The sequence below is a fragment of the Rhipicephalus sanguineus genome, chromosome 6, assembly GCF_013339695.2.
Source record: "Rhipicephalus sanguineus isolate Rsan-2018 chromosome 6, BIME_Rsan_1.4, whole genome shotgun sequence".
Classification (NCBI taxonomy): Eukaryota; Metazoa; Arthropoda; class Arachnida; order Ixodida; family Ixodidae; genus Rhipicephalus; species Rhipicephalus sanguineus.
In genome coordinates, this window is record NC_051181.1 from 58819185 (window position 1) to 58825476 (window position 6292).

The window sequence follows — 6292 nt, forward strand, 5'->3', positions numbered from 1 at the left end:
ATTAAGGCCCACAACATAGAAAAATAGAGCAATAGAACACGCTGTGAAAGTGTGCCCTACAGCTTTGCATGAAAGTCAATTTTCAATGTTGCATCACTTCATAACATAGCAGTAGAATATATGTTTCATTGCCTCCTTTTGCTGTTTGTCAGTGCCTGTAGACGACGTCATCTATGCAAGAACGTGTGGTTACACATAATATTGAAACGTTGATGTTTATCGCAGAGACATGTGAAGGCAGGACGAGGAGGGACACACAAAGGTGCTAACTTTCAAGTAATTTATTTGCACTCAGATCATACATATTTATAATTTTAAGGAAAGAAAAATTCAGGCATGTGCAGGCACAGCTGCGCCCAGGAAAAATAGTTCTTTGTTACATATAGTGACGGCACACTAACACAATCTTGGCAAAGATAATGAATAATTGCTGATTCAATAATCAATCCAATGTACAGTATAGTATTATCACTGTGTGGCTAACCGGCAACTGCTGCCTCTTTTTACATTGTTGCAGTGTTCCCTGAGCCTTCCTTTGAGACAATGGCCCATTTTCCCTAGATAATGCTTACCCCATAATAGGGGTATCTGATAAATGATGCCTTCTTTGCAAAGCATGTAATGTGTCCTGCGATTCGTATTCCAGCCAAGCCTCCTTTGAGCAACTGGGTTGATGCTTATGCATAGTTTAGTATGCTTATTTAAAGCCGGGATCACAACGCTGATGTTTGTCTCAGCACCAACCGTGTTTATGCTGTCGGATATCCTGTGCAGATGTGGCGTAGCGGAAACATAGTTCGGCGATCAAGATTCGGCGTTGTTTTGGCCTGGCAACTGTAAGGTGGTTTTCTGAGTGGGCTTCTGCAACCGGTACAGCAAGGGGAGCAGGATATCCTGCTTGCATCCACAAGCAGGATATAATTAAGGCTCGTCCACACGAAATGGGAACAGGATTTTTTAAGGCGTTATCGAGGCAGCGTCAGACAATGCACCTTTTTACCATTATTGAGTGGGAGGAACTAAAAGGTAAGAATGGCTTGTTTCCCCTCAGTTCGTATGACTAGCGCATGCAGTTTTTATGCATATTAAATCGTACATTCAAGAACCTGATAGTACAATACTCGCCCGATGCTCGAGAGTAAGCACCATTGGGTGTAAGTAATCACGTGCAAGTGTTACGATGTTAGTGGCTTCAGATTCGACAGAACCTTTGTGGTAATCTATAAAGAGGTAGTCATCCTCATATCTTAAAACCCCTGTGCTTGTATATTGCACTAAAAAATCCTGTTCCCATTTCTTTTGGATGAGCCTTCATTTCAAGAACTCACCGGATGCCAGCAGGATATCCTGCCCCTTTTTCTGTACCGGTTGCAGAAGCCCTACTCAGAAAACCACCTTGCATTTGCCAGGCAAAAAAAAAAAGACTAATCTTGATGGACGACAAATTTTTGCCACTAAGCCATATTTGCACGGGATATCCGACAACATAAAAACGGTTGGTGCTTGGGTAAACATCAGCATTGTGCTCATGGCCTCAAATCATGATTCTAAGCTAAGCAAAAGCAGCAACCCAGATACTCACAAGGACGCCTGGCTGCATTAAGAATCACAGGACACATTACGTGCCCTGCAAAGAAGGCGCCGTTTACCAGATACCCCTATCATGTGGTAAGCGTTATGTAGGGCAAATGAGGTAGTGTCTCAAAAAAAAAAGAAAAGCTCAGGGAACGCTGAAACAACGTAAAGAAAGGCAGCGATGACTGGTCAGCTGCACATTGGAGCACATGTGGTTGCTTTACACTTTCATAAGAGTTTCATTGTGCATAGGCACATTGACAAACTACTACATTGATCATTGAATCAGCAACTATTAATAATGTTAGCTGAGATTGTGTTAGTGTGCCATCACTATCTTTAACAAAGAAAGAACTATTTTTCTTTGATGCAGCTGTACCTGTCTATGCCTGAGTTTTTGTTTTCTTTTTGTTAATGCATAAGTGTGATCCACGTGCAAATAAGTAATTGTTGAAATTTAGCACCTGTGCATGTTTCTCCTTCTTGTGCCATCTTCACAGGTCTCTATGCTAAACCTAAGGATATGTCTTACCATGAAGGCCAGATGTCAACCCTTGATAACATTTTTTTTAAGTTTTCTCACTCTGCTCCGAACTACATGGCAAAAAAGATCACTAGAAATCCACTGATTTCTTGAATAATGCAATACTTGTATTTTTATAGTTAGCAAACAGAGTTCCATAATTATGACACTGTCTTCTTTTTAATTTCTGTGATTTACACACAAAACGGACAAAATTTTAGGATTTTTCAAGATGCTACCTGCAACCAATGGGGAGCATGAAAACCTATATCAGCGCTACAAAACTTCTCGCATTGTCTATTGTGGCTTCAGATTTCATTTCTTTCTCAATGTTACTTTGCAATGGCCCTCGAAACTTCTGAATGTAAAAGCTAGCATCGCAACAATACACATAACATCATTATAAGTAAGATTTCCCCGCACAGTTTCATGGCAATCCAAACAAAACAGATGTTCGGTGGAAGATGGAGGACGCTTGAAGAGACAAAACGTCCTCAAAGAGGTTATGTCGCTGCAGCCAACTTTTCAACAAGTAGACTTACCTTCGTCAAGACAGCAATGTCAAGAAGCACCAGTTGCTCTCTTTATGAAGACAACTTCAAGTGTCAAAACGTTGGCTCTGGCGTCAATCCATGTTCAAAGATTACAAACTAAATAATACAAACTATTTCATGTTCCATGTTCAACGGATACAAACTAAATAATATGCACTGCACTAAAGTGCAGGAGATAGGTTTCCCACACCTAAGCTAAGGGCCAGTATATGCTATATCTCGAGATGTGCTACGTGCCAAAACTGTCCCATTGTAGTGATGAAAAGAGATTCCTACCACTCAATATGGCTGGTCTGGGCTTGCAGGAAGACCGCTCCTATCTTGCACTGCAATATGTCCTCTGTGTCGGTGCCGTGAACAGCTGTCATCGCTGATACATACATGACAGATACCACAAAAGATTATTTTCACACAAAACAAACCCTACCACACACAGATAGCGAGTACCAAACATGTCTTCAGGCAAGTGTATATCGATACATTAAAAAAGTTGATCCTTGAATGAAGGGATCAGGGCACATTCAGAGCAGGTATTAGTGGACTAGCCACTTCTTGCAACTATCGAAAGAGTGGCACTGCATGTCCAACATTCACACATGTACGTAATAAGCACGACCCAGAACAGGCATATGGGTGATCCACATGACAAAAACATTTGCAAAGAGTGCGTGGTACATGAGCACATGGCGCAAGGTGGGAACGAGCCATAGATATGTATTGCGTCAATTTGGGAAACACATTTTTGGTACTCTAAAGCGAATTCACATTTAGCTTGTCTTGTTCACTTGAGCTATCTGATTTTTTTGTTATGTAAGCCCTTCACAAAACCAATAACATTCTGCAACTTTCTGACAACTTCTGGAAACATATGAATATATAAGAATTTAGATCTCTTTCTTTTAATTCTTGACTTTACAAAGCTAAATAAATACTAAATTACTGAATACTACACCTTGGTTATGAGTCCTCATACAAGTAAGAGGGCAATATCGGTACCATGCTGATTAAAAAAGAAAGCGTGAAAATACAACGACTTAAACCAACCCACAATCAAGCAACATTCTCACTACATGAGCACAGTCTAAATTATTCGTGATAGAGAAGCTGGTGTGCTTCAAGCAGCAAAGAAAAAATATATAATGGCAGAAAAGAAGTTCACGCACTTTTCTCAAACACAAATACTGCACCAAAGAGTGGCATGAGTTAGCTTAGCTTAATCGAACTGACATATTTTTCTACTAACATTTTTTCATATAAACATGTGCTTCTTCAAATTAAGCACGCAGTTGTTGGAGTGTACACTTAGTACCAGTACATAACGTAATTCACCCAAATACATTTACTTCAAGTGAGCTCCCTTAAAACATTTATGATGCAGCTACGTTGAAATCCTAACCACGGAGCAATTACATGGATTTCCGACAAAAGGACTCGGGAACGCAACCACAAAAACATATCCATCATCGCGTGTGCGTGACAGGGCTGTGTGTTTTTCTATCTACGTGCGCAGTGTTGTGACACTTTTGCGCATTATTACCGAGTTTGGTCAACTCCTCTGGTATCACCACCGTGAAAACGCTAAGGGACGACCCGTATGTTTAAAGGCAGACACTTCTTCACGGCGACAAGGGATTGTAGAAATACTCTCAAGCGATAATCTCGTACAGTAAACATCCAAGGAATAACAGCGCAATGACACGAGGCTTGCATGATCGAAGGATAGGATCGCGTAGCCGCAACGCGCATCCTTCAAACATGTAATCAACGCAATCGGCGACCGGCTTTTACGGTGATGTAAATGCAAGTGCGCTCAAAGCACCAAACATACCTGTCTATCGGGTCTCTCGTTCTCATCCTCGCTGTGCCAACACGCCGCCCGTGCTATCGATTCCTGCACAACAGTCCTCACTCAATGAATAACCAAGTTACTTAGTTCAGCGACTTTCTTCAACTTACCGAAGTTTGGCACTGGCTTTGCATTCTTCACAGTCGCTCGTCAAAAGGCTCACGCTTCCGCTCCTGTACAACCGCGGTCGCCGCTTGTCACAACACTGGGAAGTGGATTGTCTTTGGAGGTACACTCGATATTGAATCACGCGATTAACGTGGGTAATCGATAAACGAAGCAAGAAAGCACTTTTGAGCGCGGAGACAAAGCAGCGCGTCCGATGAGGCTGTTCTGAGTGGCGACGAACGACGATGCATCATCCCCCACTTGATCAATGCGGGAGGACGTTCCGAAACGCGCAAAATATCCAGTCGACGAATGTGAAGTACGATAAGCACACAATAAACGCACACAATATCTATCAACACGGTAATATGTCACTGCAGAGCACATGTGCTTGCGGGAAGCACCTGTAGTACAACGAGGCCTGTTGCAACTGCTGACTAACAGGCTCGACTAAAAAGAAAACATAGGTGGCAGCAGTGTAGTGTTATCATACAGGATATTTTTGTATTGCAAATTAAATGTATTTATGGCTTTGCACACAAGTTTAGGTGCGTCTGCACTCTTTGATCACTCATTGTATTTAGTTTTCAAACTATACTTTTCGTTCTTGGCATATTAGAGAAAATTTTGCTAACTCCCGAGGCGACGGTCATCACTGAGTCCCTGCAAAATACACGTAGGGTGGCTGGATTCTAGCCACCCTTGTACAAATCTCAAAGGCAATGCTTTTGCGTACTACAAGCGCCGAACACAGATTCGTTTCAGGGTTGGAGGCGTGTGTAGATAGGTATGAATAGCATGCATTCCTGCACAATAAAAGAGAAAGGATGTATCTGACCAGGTGCCCATTCCTCTACTTTCTCTGCGTAACAGCAAGCAGAAGCGTTAGCTGCGGGATGAAAGGCATGGGCGCCCCCCCCACCCCCTGTACCCCGCTCGCCGGAACTTGCCGACGGGGAATGAAGAATGGGGTGGGGGGTGGGGGAGGCTACGTTGGTAGCCACTGCTCCTAGGCGTATTTTTGTTGAAAACGTGTAGCTGATGATACACTTCCAAATTCTGACTGCAACGATCCGACTGATTCATCTCTCGTGCTTCCCTCAGTGTCCGCAGTTCTATTACAGTGCACTGTAGTTCTATTATTCCAACTCCCCATCCTCCGGGCAAATGGAAAACCGACACTTCTGTGTAACTGTTCGGGGCATCGCTTCACCGCACGCGAGCGACACTATGAAAATTAGTTAATTAGTAAACGCTTCAATATATCCGGCGGATAAAACTTCAATATATATATATTGAAGTTTTATCCGCCTAAGGTGGTCGAAATTAATCCGGAATGCCCCAATAGAGCGTGCCTCCACATCGTGCTTTTGGCAAGGAATATCCCAGCATTATTATTATTATTATTACTATTATTATTATTATCATTATTATTATTATTATTATTATTATTATTATTATTAGTGCTTGAGGTGCTCAATGCTTATTAGTGCTCAATGTTATATCTCCTACTGAAACATCATTGAAATATTTATTGCAATACAAACTGTTTGGCGTTTGAGATTTCTCAAAGACAAAACGTGAATGTTGAGATCTGTAAGAAATTGAATTAGATTTAGGTGCATGTTAAGGAATCCCAAGTGGTCGAAATTTTCGGAGCCTTCCACTACGGCGTGCCTCATAATC

At 42.0% G+C, this 6292-nt stretch overlaps 1 long non-coding RNA gene across 1 annotated transcript; it reads right to left on the minus strand.

Annotated features, from left to right (window-relative positions):
• Nucleotides 1-2747: 2747 nt before the first annotated feature.
• Nucleotides 2748-4996, minus strand: LOC125758784 (uncharacterized). Its single transcript, XR_007416412.1, has 3 exons — nt 4609-4996; nt 4481-4543; nt 2748-3022 (listed from the first exon to the last, which is right to left on the minus strand). It is a non-coding gene; the product is annotated as an uncharacterized LOC125758784 (long non-coding RNA).
• Between the last annotated feature and the right edge of the window lie 1296 nt (nt 4997-6292).